At 43.5% G+C, this 18106-nt stretch overlaps 1 protein-coding gene across 11 annotated transcripts in view; it reads left to right on the top strand.

Annotated features, from left to right (window-relative positions):
- Nucleotides 1-18106, top strand: part of LOC126267252 (protein bric-a-brac 1-like) — a 1659048-nt gene that overhangs the window by 1464587 nt on the left and 176355 nt on the right. The window lies entirely within an intron of this gene.

Below are 18106 nucleotides of genomic sequence, written 5' to 3'. Positions count from 1 at the left end.
TGGGAAATATACTGAAAAAAGCATAAAAATTTGATGAATTTCTGAAAAAGTTTTGTAACGGTAGACTTGCACTGAGATCCGTACACTGTGTGACGTACATCAGCCGATGATAGTCACCGCTGTTTTGTGTTTTAGATCTTCCTGTTCGTCCCTACGCTACATCGTGAAATATTTGCATTGCTTGTGCAAGATTTAGCGGCGCAACGTGTCTATTTACGTTCAGGAGACGTTTTGGTCCTTTAATTTTTTCATTTTATGCTTTTTGTTGTACGTTATGTTGTATTCATTTTTTCATCATTTTAATCTGCTGTTAAAGTATAAGGACAGAAAGCAAATGCCTGTAGTACGTAATTCATAAATAAAGAGGAGTTTGTGTCTAGACTTAAGTCACTTGGGCGCGATCTCGAGGTGGCGGCTGCGCCTTCAGAGCCTGGCGGTTTGGCCATTATTTATTGTGAGTGCACTGGGGCTCCGTATGGGTTAGCACACAGCGATCTCCCATCAAACTGCACACATCGGCTCTGGGAGGGGGTCCAGTTATAGGTTAACTATGAAAATGTTAAGATGTCACAGATGCTCCGCAGAAAGCGTGTGCTGATCTGGGACGTAGACTAAAGGTTCAGCATTTTCCAGAAAGGACGCGTGAAATGAAACCGCTGGGTGAGATGAAACGCCAGTTAAGTACGTGCAGGGATCTACTGCTGGAGCTCTTTTTCGCCACTTTGCTAGAGACAACTGTACATTCACGTGCACGCGTAGATAGAACTACCTGATCGCTGTATTTGTCAGAGAGAGAGAGAGAGAGAGAGAGAGAGAGAGAGAGAGAGAGAGAGAGAGAGAAGGGAGGGGAATGCGAGGAGGAAAGATATGCTGCGCTCTTTTCGTTTCCGCTATAAAATACGCTCGTAAAGTTAGACAGCCGTTGCTCTTAAATTGTGTGTGTTGGCGGCGAAAACTTCAGCACTATATTCTCCGCATATGCATGATAACATTTTCACAGAAAATAACGGTAACATATCGAGAAAAGGGGGAAAAGGTGTAAGCGTGTCACGTGCTCCCATACGAGGGACTACAGTGTCGTGCGCCGCGCCGTTCACACGCGGGAGAAGGGGGATGGATGCAATATAACCTGGTATACGCTTCATATACTCCATCATTTCATTTTTTTAACGTGGCGTTTGCAGTAGAATATTGAAAACTGCGGAGAATTTAGAGTGTGCAGTTGGTCGCGGAAGGCCACGAAATATATTTCGGCGTCGGCCGAGTGCTGTGTTGCACACGCGGCACCCCATAAAACGCGCAAACCTGCGACTCGCTTGTTGTATTGGCGGCCTGGCTTGCTGCTCGCCGCGCCTTGACACAAAGTAATTGCAATATCGTTGCTTTCCTCCGCGAGCGCGGCAAATGGATGTTTTCCGCAGAGCTGTTTGTTTTCACTCCAAAAATAGGAATCTTTCTTTCTGTATTGCCTCTTATAACTGCAGTTTTCGTAGTTTCTCTTCTGTTCCAGTCTTATTAATTTTCTAGTCATTTATTCGTGCGGTCCCTCGTTACTCTGCGTTTCTTCTCTTCTTAGCTTTGACATTTCATTGCAGAAATAGCTTCTAACCTTAAATTGAAACGCGGTTCTGTTTACTTTTTTCCGAAGCTGAGTTTCCTAGGCGTTTAAAATGTCTAAGATGCTCCAAGGTAAAGGGAAAACTGTATGGATGATTACATGTTGTCTGTCTGCACATGACGTACATTCTCCGCTGTATCGTCGTAAACGGTTTCCTGGGGCAACGGACGGAGAGCGGGGTTTTCCAAACATCTGTTCCGCGGAACAGTAGTGACTTTTTTCAATATTTTTACGATAATGATGGTTTTTTAAAATTATATTATGATTTCTGTGTTAATAGTTGTGATTTAAAATTGAAGTAATAACTAAATTGGACAAGTTTTCATAATGTTTTTTAAAAAAATTTTAACATTCAAAATAAATAAGGTGTTCCATTAGAACACCAGGATTTTCAAAGTCTTCGGTCGGAGGAAAAGTTTAGGAACCCCTAATCTAGAGGATAGTACTTAGATGTTGTGAGTGTGGTTACGTGCTCTATAGAGAAGCGAAGCGCCTAAAGTTCTCCTTGCTTCAGTCATCAATTATGACGTCTTCGTCGTTTCTGGTTGATCTTATTATATTGTCATGACATGCTTTCTGCATTCACTACTTCATTGCAATCAATTTTTGTGCTATTCTTTCACTTAAGTTTCATAAGAGTAAGTCGTAAAAATATCGCAAATTATGGGATACAGCTTCATGGGTAGGAAAGATGCCATTGTCCATGCAGTGTACTAAGTGTCATGCCATTACTCCCGGGGGAGTCGTTCCACATGGTTGGTCGCAACTAATGTCACCGTACTCCTAAATCTACAGTCTAGAACCGCGCGACTGCTATGGACGCAGGTTCGAATCCTGCCTCGGGCATGGCATAGCATGGCATGGGTTGTTTGGGGAAGGAGACCAGACAGCGAGGTCATCGGTCTCATCGGATCAGGGAAGGACGGGAAAGGAAGTCGGCTGTGCCCTTTGAAAGGAACCATCCCGACATTTGCCTGGAGCGATTTAGGGAAATCACGGAAAACCTAAATCAGGATGGCCGGACGCGGCATTGAACCGTCGTCCTCCCGAATGCGAGTCCAGTGTCTAACCACTGCGCCACCTCGCTCGGTGCCTCGGACATGGATGTGTGTGATATCCTTAGGTTAGTTAGTTTTAAGTAGTTCTAAGTTCTAGGGGACTGATGACTTCAGAAGTTAAGTCCCATAGTGCTCAGAGCCATTCTGAACTGAACCTATCAACGTGCTACTGATCACGCTGCAGCAAACAATGAGGGAAAAACGAACTTGGAAACTGTTTTCCACTGCGGCATCTGGATTTCCTGCTACCATTGATGATTATTTTCGTACTCCTAAATGCGAGATCACTATCCAGTATGATCATTTATCTCTAAAATGCTCGTTTAGTTGCGGGTCATGAAGACATTGAAAAAATGGATAGCAATATTGTTAAATTTTCTAGTATACTGACGTAACTTCTTTCGATTATCAATAGATCAGCTCATGATCGCTAATTACCCGATATCCTGCAAATTTTTTCGTTTGCACCTGTTACTGCGATGGATCGCCTCTAATTTCCGACGCTGGCGCCAAGTTTCTACGTTTGAGGTAGATTAGCGCAGTGCAGCTCTGTTGTTGCCCCCGATTTGCGAGCAGACAGCTGCGACACGAATTTCGAAAAAGGATGGAAGAATATTAGTCAGATGTTCGATCGACAGCGCCGTCATTAGAGACGGACCGCAAGCACGGAATACACCAAAGAATGGAAAAGAAAATCGACCGTGTCCTATCCACTAGGGACCATTCCGGCATTTTCCAGAAAAATCGCGGAAACTTAGATCTGGATGTTCGGGCCGTGATTTGAACAGGCGTCTTCAGGAATGTGAGTACAGTGTGCTGACTACTGTGCAACTTCTCCCGGTAGGCCGGCTTCTGACAGAGCGGTCCTCGCCTCCAAGTTTCCGCTCCATGAACTTCAGTGTGTTTTTGTTAGTTTCTTTCCCTACATCTCTACCATATTTACGTTGTCTTTTCCAGCTTGCCGTTTACATTCCTTTCATAAGCACATTTTTTTCTGTCATAACCACAGACGGTAGCATGCTTCGATAGAAAAAGTCAGTTTGTACTGCTTGTCCGTGACTACACTATCTTCTATTTCCTTTACAGCAGATCGCCTATCACTAATTTCCTTCTTCGTGCTGATTTGGTTTTCTTTACATGTAGTTAACAGTGGTCATGTTTTAACTTCTTGAATGATTATAATTTTGTTTGAGACCAAATAAATTCTAGGCGTTTCCGGAACAACCGTTTACTCTGCTGTTTGTTGTTAGCTACTCTGAGAAGACGGCAATAGTCTAATATAGCTAGGCAGTTTCTACACCTGCATAGTACGTTGTCTTTCCTGCGTATATGAAGTGGTTAAGTTTCATAATAAAACTGTCAGTCCAAGGTAAGATTCCCAATTACTTCCAAGGTTTTACTCTGTCCTGATAATGTGACTTGTTGTTTTTCATAAAATGCCCAGTTGCACCGCAGTAAGAGTTTAACATTCATTTGTATGTTCGACACTGGCTGGGTCCGATATATACAAGTGAGAAGGGACAAATCCACATCACCACCGATGGTGCAATGTTCAGTGAATCATTGTGGTCGTTGGACTAGCCTTCAGTTTGATACCTGATTTACTAACATCTGAGCTAGAAAACAAAGCGTTGAAACATGTGTACGAAATCATTTAACATTTTAAGTATAGAAGTACATTTGTAGTCCCTGGCGGATAAAACGGACATAGAAGCTCGCCTTGTTGCTAAAGATACCAGAGCAGCAAATTCCGTAGAAAAATCATTGTCGAGGCGCATCATAAAGATCATGGTCGTGATACAAGTTGACTTCAGATTGGACAAACTGTGACTTAATGACTGTTTAAGTACGTCGAAATGTAAAGGTACATCTGTAATCAACCTGAAGGTTGGCTTGAAGATAGCAGTGCATAGGCATGGTATTATTGGAGATTATATGTTCTTCCCTTCATACGATCTATAACCTAACTTAGTCTACGGGGATTCAATTATTCCACGTGGACTCAGAACCACGGTAAATATACGTCTTTTTCACATATGCAGATCTTTGCTAGAAGCAAAATCAGCGGTATGAAACAGAATAAATACGGGTACGATTGACTATGGAACCTCTGTATCCGTAGTCTGAAATTTACTCTCTGAGCCATTAACCGCGCTGCCCAGGAGTATCAAACAGGAACGGAAGTCTACTAGCGCGTAATCCATTGTTGCTAATTTTATTATGTAATATATAAAACTGAATATCTGTTTGTTAGTCTTCTTGCGTTCGTTTACGATTTATTTGATTATGATGAAATTTTGGGGAAGATGTTGGTACGCTGGCAAAGGTTCCCGGCGGTGACATAAAAACGTAACTCAGGAACGCCGGGAGTAGTTTCAGTCAAATTGTGTATAGATATGACTAACTTGTCGAAAAAATGGAGAGTAATATATCCCAACCACCCCAATGGGTGGGGGTGCGAAGACGTGATGCCGAAAAATATTCAATAGTGAGAGATTTTAATATGAAATCCATATTTTTCGGCATCTCTAGGTTTCTAGGTGACAGTCACAATGACATCTCACCCCTCTAGATGTGGGGCGTGGGACAAGGGTGCAGAGGCAGCGACATATCAGCGTATCTCTATAAGGTGTAAAGCAATTCCTGTCAAAACTGGCAGACGCCTTGCTTTATAGAAAAATTTACTGAGACACTGACACCCCAACTACCTCCACGACGATGAAGAGGCTTGTAATACGTAATAACGATAGTGTACAACGCAGAACACAGAGTAGTGCAACAACCCTGTGACAGATGCAGACGTACTGGGGATGTGGTTGCCGCCAGCGCGGTGAACAGCTGAGCATAGTTTTGCCGCTCGTCCATTACATTCGGTGAAATCGTACACAAGACATACAACGCACACCGTCGACATTTTATTTAAGACTTTGCGAATATAATTTCATATTAGGACATTTGCACAGTTGTGCACTATCTTCAGTACAATAGAAATACAAAGCGAATCAATGCAACAAACCAAACGATGTATATGTTGTTGCTACAGGGTTGTCTTGTACCAAATTGTATTCAACTGTCTGGAAAGAACTGGTTTCGTCAAGCTCTTGCTGACAGCACAGTCTTGGAGTGAATAACACGCTAGATCTCTCCATAAAGGTTCAGACACTTAATTGACAGCACGTGCTCTCAGGAAACAGGACGGGAAAATAAAAGAAGAAGGTAAAGGCTGACTCGCGTGCGAACTTGCGCGCGCTACATTGTTCGCGAGGACACTGACCGGTGTGGCGCGGTCGAACCCCGGCTTCCCGAGGGGAGAGTGTCTCGTCGCCGTGCCACCCACCCCCTTCTCCACTGGTGTAGCGTGTAGCGCCCCTCGCGGCTTTCAACCCTTCTCACATTCTCCCCCAGCGCCGCGCCGCGCCGCGCTACCCCAACTTTTTGTCGAGTCGATAAGCGCGACGACTCGCCGAAAAAAAGAAGGAAGGATCCTTTCGGAAAGAGGAGAGGCGCGTGCGGTGGCTTGGTTTTGTGGTCTCTCTCTCTCTCTCTCTCTCTCTCTCTCTCTCTGTGTGTGTGTGTGTGTGTGTGTGTGTGTCGCGCGACCTCGTAGACTTCTAGCTGTTTGGGAAGAGTCAGGTGTACGATTTCGGTGGAAAGCGACTTCTACTTCAGCTTTTGATACGTAAAATCCGTTGTACTACGTCTTCCACGTCGTTACCTATTTAGCGTACAGTTTTTTCTAGCATCACGGTAAACGTATTTGATTGCGGGGGCCGGCGGTTGTAATTACTAAAGCAATGCAACGGCATCATAGTTTAACACTTTGACTATCAATGGACAGACGTTATTAAATTTTAGTTCTCCATTGAGCTATATTTACCGACTTTTCATAATGCATAATGTGAATTCCACACAGAAAATGTGCTTTTTATTAAAATATGGATGCTTGCTGTTAATGTGGGACATACCAATACGTGTGCACTGACATGTGACTCGCTGTCCTTACGAGTAGCAAACATTTGTATGAGAAAAATTAAATATCCCTGACCGAATGGCGTGAGCAGAGAATGCACAACTTATTTTTCTTAGTAGCCACGACAGCTGTGTGTCAATCGCCTCGTAACATCTGTTGCTTCTCTAACAATATCTAACGTTGTTAACCTCCTTGAATTATAAACAAGATAGTTAATAACTCTTCAGTGAGATATTGTCTTAATGGCTTTTATTTTTGCTGTGCAATAGAAATTACTCGAGTCCTTGAGCTACTTTTAAGAACTCGTGCTTAACGTAAATAGAAAACTACCGTTGATTATTACTAAGGCTGAAAACATGAGGCTTTTTAAACAGTAGATTATAACTGACATATTAAATTATCAACATATGAGCGGATCTCACTCGCTTAGTTTTGTATAATTTATCTATTGATTACATTTCTCGAGAAAAGAAACTGCTAGTATGCTTTCTGCATGTCTTATTGTAAGTTTTTAAAGAAAAAACTAAAAGGAAAAAGTGACACTATCCACTAATTGCAGTCTCTTTACCCGCTAGTAAGAAAGTCTGTCAGGCGACTGAACCGACATGAGAAGCACGTTTGAGTGCTGTCGGTACTGAGACCCTGGCTTAACCGCCAAGTAGCCTCGCTGTCTGCTAATAAACGTACAGCACCTGTTCTTGTGCTGCTGCCGATGTACCGGCAGTGGAACACTTCTCTGTCGTAGTGACTCTAACAGATTGATGAGGAACATAATTTGGTATTCATTGAAACCGACAGTTGAAGCCTCTATGGTTTTCGTTTTGTTGATACGTAAACGCCGTTATACTACATCTTGATGACGTAAAGAGAACGAGAACGGGACCGTAAAAAACGGTGCTGACGCAGTAACAGAGCAAACGAAATATTGCGAGCCACGTTGTGCATATCGGACGAGGGTAACGCGATGAAGTGTCGCCAGCGAGACGTTTGTGTGCTCGCGTGCGTCGCCGCGGAGGCGTGGCAGCGGCGCAGCACGTGGTTTGGCCCGCGGCCGCGTGCGGCAGCACCGGCGGCCGCACAGTAGCTGCTCCCCTTGCTCTCACCTCGGCGCTACCCTTTCCTCGCCCCCACCCATCCTTCTGCACGGCGCGCCCGGCTCCGACGGTCTCCGACTCGGTCGATATTACATTGTTAATTATGCACCGTATCGATCACGGGCGCCCCTGCCGCCGGCAGATAATAGAGTTTACTACGGCTCCATTTAATTATCAGTAGCGTAGTAAATAATAATGCCCACCTTGGTGCAGCAACATGGCGCCGCCGTCTTGCTGGCCATATTGATCCCGGGGCGTGTGCATTCAGTATCGTCATGCGGGAGCGGCGGGCGTGAGGTGAGGTGCAGGCCGGCACCCCGCCCCCGCCGGTCCGTCCCGGCTGCCTTCGCCATCGACCTCGTATCGGACTCCCCAGACTGCAACTTTCGGGTTCGTCGCTATAGTTGACGGCTGTAAAAATAGCTTATTGACTCGAGCGACGATTACTCTGCGTCTATCGTGTGATGATCTCCTTTTAATACTTTGCTGCCGATGACGTCTACCTCGCTGTGGCGATAATCCCTTTGCAGCGTGATTGACAGGTTCGCGTTTGACTCGACGCTCCGCTGTCATGCATCGCGGAAAAGAAATCTGTTCAGCTGTGTTCTCTGTATACTGTAGGGCTGTATTGTTTTGATTGTGTCTATTTTCTGACATATCGATTCTGTTTACTTTTGTAAAAAGATGACGGCCCGTGTTACAGACTACCCCCGTCACGACATTACGAAAATTTGCATGGTTGCCGATTTATTATTCTTACTTCGGAATCATAAAGGTTCCTAGGCCTCTATTAAAGACCTCTCGGTTGGCAATTCATTTCGTATTTTTGTGTACTCATAGTCGTTTACCCCTTCCATGTCGTATGAAGTGACACTTTAGTTGACTGTGGATGCGGATTCGGGGGGTAGTGATGCTCAAGTTCCACCAGATTTCTTTTACTGTGCTTTCCGCATAACAGTTCATAAGAAAGGTTGGATGATTTCTATAAGAAAGCAACATTAGATTCCTTCCCCCATTCTTGTCCATCCATGGGCACCATCCCCGTTCTCATTATCTTGGATAGCTCAAACCCTAACTTTCGTTCTGCCCCCAGTCCTTCCACTCTTTGCGGAATGTTGAACCATAAGAAAAAATTCAGTAAGTTGGAATAGGTTGTCGCTCCTTACGGTTACATGAAACGTAAATTGGCATTGTTTTCCTTACATTTCAGAAAAAAGAAAACAATTGCGTTATTGTAATAAATAGTCACAGCGCACAGTTCGTTATGGCAATTACTTTTGAAATATTCTTCTGTCATAAACCAATAATTATTTCCTTCGAGTCACTACGTTATAAAGATTTCATGCACTACGGTTTTGATTTCTCTACAAACACTACAGTGAAGTGACAGAAGTCATGGGATAGCGATATGCACTCATACAGATGGCGATAGTATCGCATAGACGAAATATAAAAGGTCAGTGGATTGGCGGAGTTGTATATTTGTACTCGAGTGATTCATGTCAAAAGGTTACCGATGCGTTTATGGCCGCACGACGGAAATTAACAGAATTTGAAGCTAGACACATGGGACATTTCGATTAGGAAGTCGTTAGGGAATTCATTATTCCGAGATTCATAGTGCCAAGAATGGGCCGAGAATACCAAATTTCAGGCGTTACCTCTCACCACATACGATGCAATGGCCGACGGCCTTCACTTAACGACCGAGAGCAGCGCTGTTTGCGAAGTGTTGTCAGTGCTGACAGACAAGCAACACTGCGTGAAATAACGGCAGAAATCAGTGTGGGACGTACGACGAACGTATCCGTTAGGATAGTGGGGCGAATATTTGGTGTTAATGGGCTATGGCAGCAGACGGCCGACGCGAGTGCCTCTGCTAACAGCACGACATCGCCTGCAGCGCCTCTCCCGAGCGCATTACGTTATCGGTTGGACCCTAGGGTGTCTGGAAAACCATGGATTGGTCAGATAAGTCCCGATTTCATATGGTAAGAGCTGATGGGAGGTTAAGAGAGTGGCGCAGGCGGCACGAAGCCATGCGCCCAAGTTGTCACCAAGGTACAGAGCAAGGTTGGTGGTGGCTACATAATGGTGTGGGCTGTGTTTACATGGAATGGACTGGGTCCCTCTGGTCTAACTGAACCGATAATTGACTGGGGATGATTATTTTCGGCTACTTGGAGACCGCTTGAAGCCGTTCATGGACGTCATGTTCCCAAACAACAGTGCTCCTTGTCGCCGGGGCACTGTCGTTCCCTATTCCTTTGATGAAGATTCTGGACAATTCCAGGCGAATGATCTTGTGGAATCCTGCCCACCTGTGTCTTATAGGGTGCCTAGGAGGCTGTTTTCTCGGGTAGCTAGACAATATATAAGCAAATCATAATAACACAGTTTATTACAGTAATTGAATTGACAATACTTAACTTTCGTTTCTACAAGCGGGGCGCAAGCAATTGGCGACATGCAAATAATCAGTGTCCTTTGATTTATACAATTTCCTTGTAAGCAATGAATAGCAGATCAAACCACACAAGTTCACAAGTCACTGCTGTCGTTAATATCACTGAGGGTCTTATAGTGCGCGTCTTCTCGTGTCCGGTCGCGGCTAGGCGGCGCGTCGCTTTTATTCTCTTCGTGTAGAGGCCGTTCCGTCACCACGGTGACGTCCTAGTCAGCCGCCTATTGACTCACACCCCTCTCTACTGTCTAGTTCTTGATCTTCGTGCCGGTGCTTATCTTTACGCTGGAAGAGATCCTGGTCATCGAAATCGCTCGACATGAATCCCATCGAACGTTCGTGACGTAATCGAAAGGTCAGTTCGTGCACAAAATCCCGCACTGGGAACACTTTCGCAATTGTAGACGGCAGCGTGGTTCACTGTTTCTGCAGTGTACTTAAATTGACTTGAGTCCATGCCACGTCGAGTTGCTGCACTACACCGGGCGAAAGGAGAGCCGAATAGATATTAGGAGGCATGCTATGGCTTTCGTCACCTCAATTTATTTCATTGTGGTAGTACACTTTTTTATTAAAATAATTTAACTGAATAAATTGATTTTAAATTTGAAATTCTTTTAAAAATTTCGAAAATGACCAAATGAAAGCAAGCCGAAATAGTATGCCTTGCAAGGGACTCGAACCGTAGAATAATAGTAATAATAATGATAATAATAATAATAATAATAATAATAATAATAATAATAATAATAATAATAATAATAGTAATACTATTATTTCGTATGACGGAGCCGCCAGGTGCAGGTCTTCCACTTTGATGCCATTTCGGGGCTTGGATGTGCCTAACCAACACCAGTAAGCCTAGCGGGGAAGGGGGGCGTCAGTTTATCCTGGAATCCGAACCACGTGTCGTTCCTGTCATGGAGAGGTGAAGTATTGATTACAGACAGACTGAAAAGTTTCAGTTTCCAAACACGAACTTTACCGCTAGATCCCCAGGTCCCCCATCAGTAGAATACGTATTCTGTCTACAGAATATTCATCGGGAAAACTGGTATTTCCTAATTTGTATTAACGTCAAGTCGAAATGTAGGTTACTAAAAACTAGATCTGTTTAAAAAAGAACTGTGAAAGGAAAAGCCAATACCTCTATTGAAGCAACTGCCTGTAGACAGTCGCCCGAAGTACTGCATAGAAGTCGTAGAGAGGTTCATTCGTAACGATTGGTCGTGGCTTTGAACCATATTCATTCTGAATACGAGACGTCACAGAAAGATTGGAACCGAATGCCAAGTCGACGTGAGTATGGAGCTATCCTGTGACATGGAATCCCGTGTCTGATTGAGATTTTTATAAAAATGGCTCTGAGCACTATGGGACTTAACATCAGAGGTCATCAGTCCCCTAGTACTTAGAAATTCTTAAACCGAACTAACCTAAGGACATCACACACATCCATTGCCGAGGCAGGATTCGATCCTGCGGCCGTAGCGGTCGCGCGGCTCCAGACTGTAGCGCCTGGAACCGCTCGGCCACTTCGGCCTGCGGTATTTTTATAAATTCTTACTCTCCCCCCCCCCCCCCCCCCCCGTCCCTCCCAGCTTCTTCCTAGGCTATTGTGCCGAGGACTTTGGACACTACTACAATGACGGGGAGCGGTACACGGGATCGTCATTACATCTGTCTCCACATGACACAGCCCAGCACCCAGACGAATGGTGTACACTTAAAAGAACAGACCAGCTTTCACACTGTAAGCATGTAGCGGTAAGCATACTGATAGGTGCAACTAGTCTCAGCGAGTAAACTTATTTGTCGGGTACTGTATAAAAAAAAATATCTGAAGTGTGTTGTATACACGGGTAGTTCCGGAACGGAGCGGAATGATCGCACTGGGTATGTCGAGACGAGGCGGCAGTACTGATGTACGAGAGACCTAATTCCGGCCGGACCGCACGTGTGTCGGCGCGTTAAACATTGACGGCCGCGGCATTATTCATGTCTCGAGGCCCGATGCCTCCGCCGTCTTCGTCCCGCGCGCCCTCACGAAACGAATTTTCTTCTAGCCGCGCCACATTCAACATTTAGCTTACTACAATTGATGTAATACGACGTTACAAGCATGTGGTGAACCTGGCGTATCGCGTGCGTCGTGAAATCGATAAATGCTTTCTTTATTAATGGAATAATGTTAATACTGCAAAGGTACACTAGGTTGGTCAAATTTCGTAACTGTAGCTGCCAGTGTTGCCGTCAAATAATTCCTCAAAAATGTTCGCAGGCACATAAAACGCCTATTACATACGTAACTGTGGCACGCTAACATGATTTTAACATTGTGCCGAATTGACGTACACCTGGTAAACGAAGTATGTGGCTAATATATAACTGCATGTAGCATGTAAGGACAACTTGTAACACGACTTCATTTGACTTCCGAACGCTGAACATTTAATCTGTAGTAACTTTAACGAAATCCGTGAATTCGTGACTGCTCGTGGGTGGCTTCTATGTTCTTATTCTATGAGATATAAATTATGAACTCCAAGTTCAGCAGACGAAAATTAGGGCCACGCGCAAGCCAACGGTCAGAGCTCCGGCGTACCGTATGTGAAAAACTGGTTTACGGTATTTTAATATTGGAGGGTATGAGTAAGGCACTTACGGTGTAGATAGCGTTTTCCTTGCCCTATCACAAGGGCACCTTACGGAATTCGCCTTACATTATTTGAAGGTGATTGCCCAAAATTGTCTAGAACAGTGCGATTAAATCGTTAAAACAATTCTAGAAGTGGTCTTTGAAGATTAGAAGCGTTTCCAGTGTTGTTAAGTGTTAATATTTTTAAATTTGTAACGTAGTTGTCGATGGCTGAGTGCACGGCGTAACAGTCTTACTACCGTAAGGTCGATAGTTTGGTTTCCGCTGGTAGCAAAATTTCTTTTTTACTTTTACTTTGATTACATATTTATTAACAAATAGCAAGTGTAATCAGCAAGTATCGAATCATATTTTTAAATAAAATGATAGCTTTTTATGTTTAATTCCCAATCAGACAAAAAATGTCATTATCCAAAATATTTTTTGTTTCTGCAGAGTGAACAGTGCTGTTGATGGGTGTAATTTTTTTTTCATTTAGCAATAAGGCGTTCCGTGTGTCTCTATCAAATTTCAGTTTATTTTCATATAACAGGTAATTAAAATAAGAGGATGTCAATTTTATTAAAAATTATGATTTTGTATTTGTTAATTAACATATTGATTTGTTCATTAATATATAATTTAAATACAAATAGAAAAGGTTGGCTGGAACTGGAAATCGAGCCATCAACTTTACCATTGGAAGGCACCTATGCTATGCACTCAGTTATCGAGAACTGCGTTAAAAACTTACAAATTTAACAGCTCTCGAAAACTTTATAATTTACGTAGGGGTTTCCTCGAGATAGTTTTTTTATTTCATTTTTTTCTTAAGAATTGCGTCGTATTGCAGTTGCAGATTCATATGAATTTGAGTAAAATCGAAGACGGCTAGTCCGTAAGATGCCATCGTCAGACCTGCACGTAGGGGGCTTCAGATGTCAAGTTCGTCGTTTAGCCCTGCTGCCTTCCGCTGTTCGGGCCTCGGAGCTCGGCGCGTGCCTTGTGTCTTGCCTTGTGCCGGTGGACTTTGCGCCTTCTGGTGGCGAGCCCGACTTCCGGCAAGCCAAGGAGTGCTCCCCGGCGCGGAAAACGCGGGGTATGCATACTAATTTTCTTTTCGTCCGTAGTGCAATTTTCCTCGTGGCTGGCGGTGGCGGCCATCCGCCCGTCAGTCTCTTGCCCGCGACCGTCACATCCGGCGCCGCTACACGTGACTTCCGTTTTTTGCTTTCTCCTCTACACTTCATGCATAAATTTTCCCGCTCCCTTTATTGACCGCTGTGTCTGGTTATTCTATATTGTACTGAAGAACTCTACTAGCGACCACATCTGGGCGATCTTAAGGAGAATCGCTAGCGACCACATCTGGGCGATCTTAAGGAGACACGAGGCGCTTCGAGAGGTGCTTCCGTCCGTTTCCTGTTGGAAGGCCGGTCTGAGCGGACAGCATGCTTAGATTTCCGTCCTTTCTCAGTCTTCCGTGTAAGTCTGCATGTTTATCCTACCAATTGGCCAACAGGTTTCGCTCCTCTGAGAGGCAAATAAGTTTTTACGATTTAAAGGGTGTTACGATTGTTTGGCTATTTATTTTGCACCTGTTCCCAGTGATTAAAAACATGCAAAATGGTCCACAGAAATCGACAGGTTTACCTACGTGTTTTCCATTTTATCCTGTAAAGTCTCCGTTTTCTTAGCACATTTACGGCATTTCCATCGTTTCTCAGAATCTTTTCCTTCGTTTCTCAGAGTCGTCTTTTCTCGCATGTTTTGTCATACGGTGGACTTTTCGCTCTACTAGACACCAAACTAGTTTCTGTCGTGGACGTAATGTTACAGAAATCCTGTGTCGCTGATTCGAAATTGCCATTAATAAACAGAGTAGGCACAGGCTTTACGAGGATGGTTGAAGCTCTCGCTTGAACGGCTTTACAGCAGTGAGCCTTTTTTTCTCTCTACAAACAACACGATGGAAACTTCCACTCCGTATGCCTGACTGACCTTTGAATATATTTTTTAAATGATTGCTGTCAAAATATCTTTTTACGATTGCTTGAAAATAGCGTAATGCCGAAATTGAAATTGTAAAATAAAATTCTAACACCATAAAGCAAGATGTATTTACAAAATTTATAGAATGTGTGGACCTATATTACAAGGAAGTTTCAATACATGGTCGTCTTACTTAGGATCTATGAGTGCAAGCTGAAAGGTATTGCTTCCGAACTTCTTAAGCGAAAACTCTTGAAGCTTTTTAAGTAAAACAAATGTTATTAACATTCTCCATCTGTATTCTTCATGTCTACATATTTGCAGCCGTGTGTCCCTAGAGGGCTCCGAATCGTAGCGTGTAACACGGCGTTGTGTAACGGAACTACGTCGGTGAGTGAAGAACAGCGAAGGGCATATGGAAGGCCCTCTCCCTCTGCATGAGAGTGGCAGACATCTGCAACAGTCCGGCGCCTTGGGTTCTGTCGTCGATCATCCTCCACACAGTCCCGACTGGGCCGCATCTCATTTTCATCTGTTTCCAAAACTTAAAGAATACCTTCGGCGACTTCTCTTTTACAGTGATGGAGCAGTGTAAGCAGATGTGAGGTAGTGGCTCCGTCAACAAAGTCAAACTTTCTACAGTGGCGGGATCGGCAAACTGGTCATTCATTGGGAGGAATGTGTTAATCGCCTGGGTGACTAAGTTGAGAAAGAAATATGTAGGTATGGAGAATAGCTTTTATTTTAAAAGCTTTAAGAGTTTTTACGTAAAAAATTCGGAGGCAGTACTTTTCAGCACGCTTCGAATTTGTCGGTGCGTTAGTGTGCATGAATGTTTCTCGCTCTCGAACTGTGTTGACGTGCGGTATGACAGTTTTTACATTCCGACGGAAGGCTGAAAATATCGGTACTCCGGTGCAGTCCCACAGAAAACGACATTCAGAAATGTCTCGAACATTGGAACGAACGGTTGCAGACGTGTGGCAAGTGAAATGGCTCGTTCTTTGAAGGCGACCATAAATCTCTTTCAACGTATGTGGAAATTACACACGGTCTTCTTCCTTATGTCTCACACCTCATAAACGACAAATTTTGCTGAAACGCGAGAAAACTTGCTTGCAAAAAATTACTTGTCCATTACCACGAAGCTGTTCGCTTTTGATTAAACTTCTCATTACTTGAGAATAGAGTTAAAGCAGCCACCGTTTAAAATACGTCACTATAAGTAGTTTCTTGTATCATCATTTACTTTTTGTCAATATGTACGTGCATTGCGCAACTTCGGTCGTTCCGCAAAGCAATCGTTCATTTGTAGTTTATCTGTATCTCACTCTTATTGGTATTCTCACTGTTGCTGTTGTTACCACTCGGTAAATGTTCAGATACTTTTGTTATGTTGAACCGATTTTTCCTGTGCATTTAACTAACGGAAATCGTTCAGAGGACGACGGAGAGCGGTTTTACATCTTTTCTTCACTTGACTGCGAAATAACGGTTATTTATAATGTAAATATTTTTAGATAATATTTAAGAGGACGAGCTGTAAAATAGCTACCGAAAATATTACATCTTCGATGAAATGCCTTGTTAGCAAAATTCCCGTCGTGAGGCAGCAAAACATGGGGTCATTATTTGACGTCTTGGAAGATACGAAAGCAGTGATTTTAATTTCCCGGCGGACCTCCGCGCGAGTACGCTGTCATCAGTGTAAATATTACACTCCCTGCTCCTTTTCCCCCTCAGCCTCCTTGTTTTTCTGCGGTGGGGTGGGGATGGTTGTTTTATATCAGCCTGTCGTGTGTTATGCGATACCCCAGGCCGCCCTGCTCTCATTTATTGGCTGTCGTGCTTACTTCCTGTTTTTCTCTCTCATGTGAGAGAGAGAATCTGTGGATACTGACAGTAGCTACGTTCAGTTGTCGGTTATACGACACACGTGTGGAGTGCTGTCTTATAGATTAATTTTTCTTTCTCATTACTGTGTGTTTCGGACGTATCTCTGCGTTCCTCACCGAACACGTACTTCATAACCATTTTCCGCGTCGGCGCTGCGAAGAGGATAGATAGATCATCACACGCTTCACTTTCAACTTTTCTAACGATTTTTGACACAACTCTAATGCTTTCACAGTCATTAATTCTCGCTGTAGATGTATATCCATATACGCAGTGTAGAGAAAACCTTGAAGTTTTGATTGAGATCTTTCCTGTTTAAGAAAATTTTTGTTTTACACATACAATTGAAAGTGATCTATTTATTTGTCCACGTAAGGTATACAAGCATAAATCTGCATGTATGTTTCCCTTAGCCGGCCAGTGCGGCCGAGCGGTTCTGGGCGCTTCAGTCTGGAACTGCGCGACCGCTACGGTCGCAGGTTCGAATCCTGCCTCGGGCATGGATGTGTGTGTTGTCCTTAGGTTTAAGTAGTTCTAAGTTCTAGGGGACCGATAACCTCAAATGTTAAGTCCCATAGTGCTCGGAGCCATTTGAACCATTTTCGTTTCCTATATTTTTTAAATGTGTGTGAAATCTTATGGGACTTAACTGCTAAGGTCATCAGTCCCTAAGCTTACACACTACTTAACCTAAATTATAAAGGACAAACACACACACCCATGCCCGAGGGAGGACTCGAACCTCCGCCGGGACCAGCCTCCTATATTTTTCGCGCTCTGTTGTTCCTGTATGGTCCAAAATTTATATGTACATTATTTCATAGTCTGAAGGTAGGGGAAGATTGCTATCAATGGGTCACTTAATGAAAATGTTTAATAATTTTTTGCATTTCGCTATAGTAGGCACAGAAGTCGTAAATATTCATTGTTCATTAAACATTTGAAAAATAAAAACGAGTGTCGTCAGTTCAATCAATGAGACTGGTTTTCTTCAATGAGCCAGTTAGCTTTCGTGAACGGAGTATAGTGTAATAGTTGTTAAATACTACATACATATAAATAAGTGTCAATACATTTCATGTTTTTTTTTATTTTTAGGAATTTTTTGTTGGCGTCTGAAACCGAATAACCAAGAAGTCCAAAAATAGAAATGTCACCTTTGAAGGTAAAAACAAAAAGAGGAAACACATTTGACTGATTACCAAAATACTTACGTTCATGAGGGAACATGTAACGGAAACCATTACTTATATTTCGTTCATAGCAGCCTACTTAGGCCTAAGATGAACAAAATTACAGGGCGCTCATTCAAGGCAACTCGCACCGCACCGCTTAACGTACCTAGATTCTGTCCACAGCACGTAACGTTATATTGT

This window comes from Schistocerca gregaria, chromosome 4, assembly GCF_023897955.1.
Source record: "Schistocerca gregaria isolate iqSchGreg1 chromosome 4, iqSchGreg1.2, whole genome shotgun sequence".
In the NCBI taxonomy this organism is placed as follows: domain Eukaryota; kingdom Metazoa; phylum Arthropoda; class Insecta; order Orthoptera; family Acrididae; genus Schistocerca; species Schistocerca gregaria.
The sequence above is the reverse complement of the archived record's forward strand: the minus strand, read 5'-3'. Positions and strand labels throughout refer to the sequence as shown.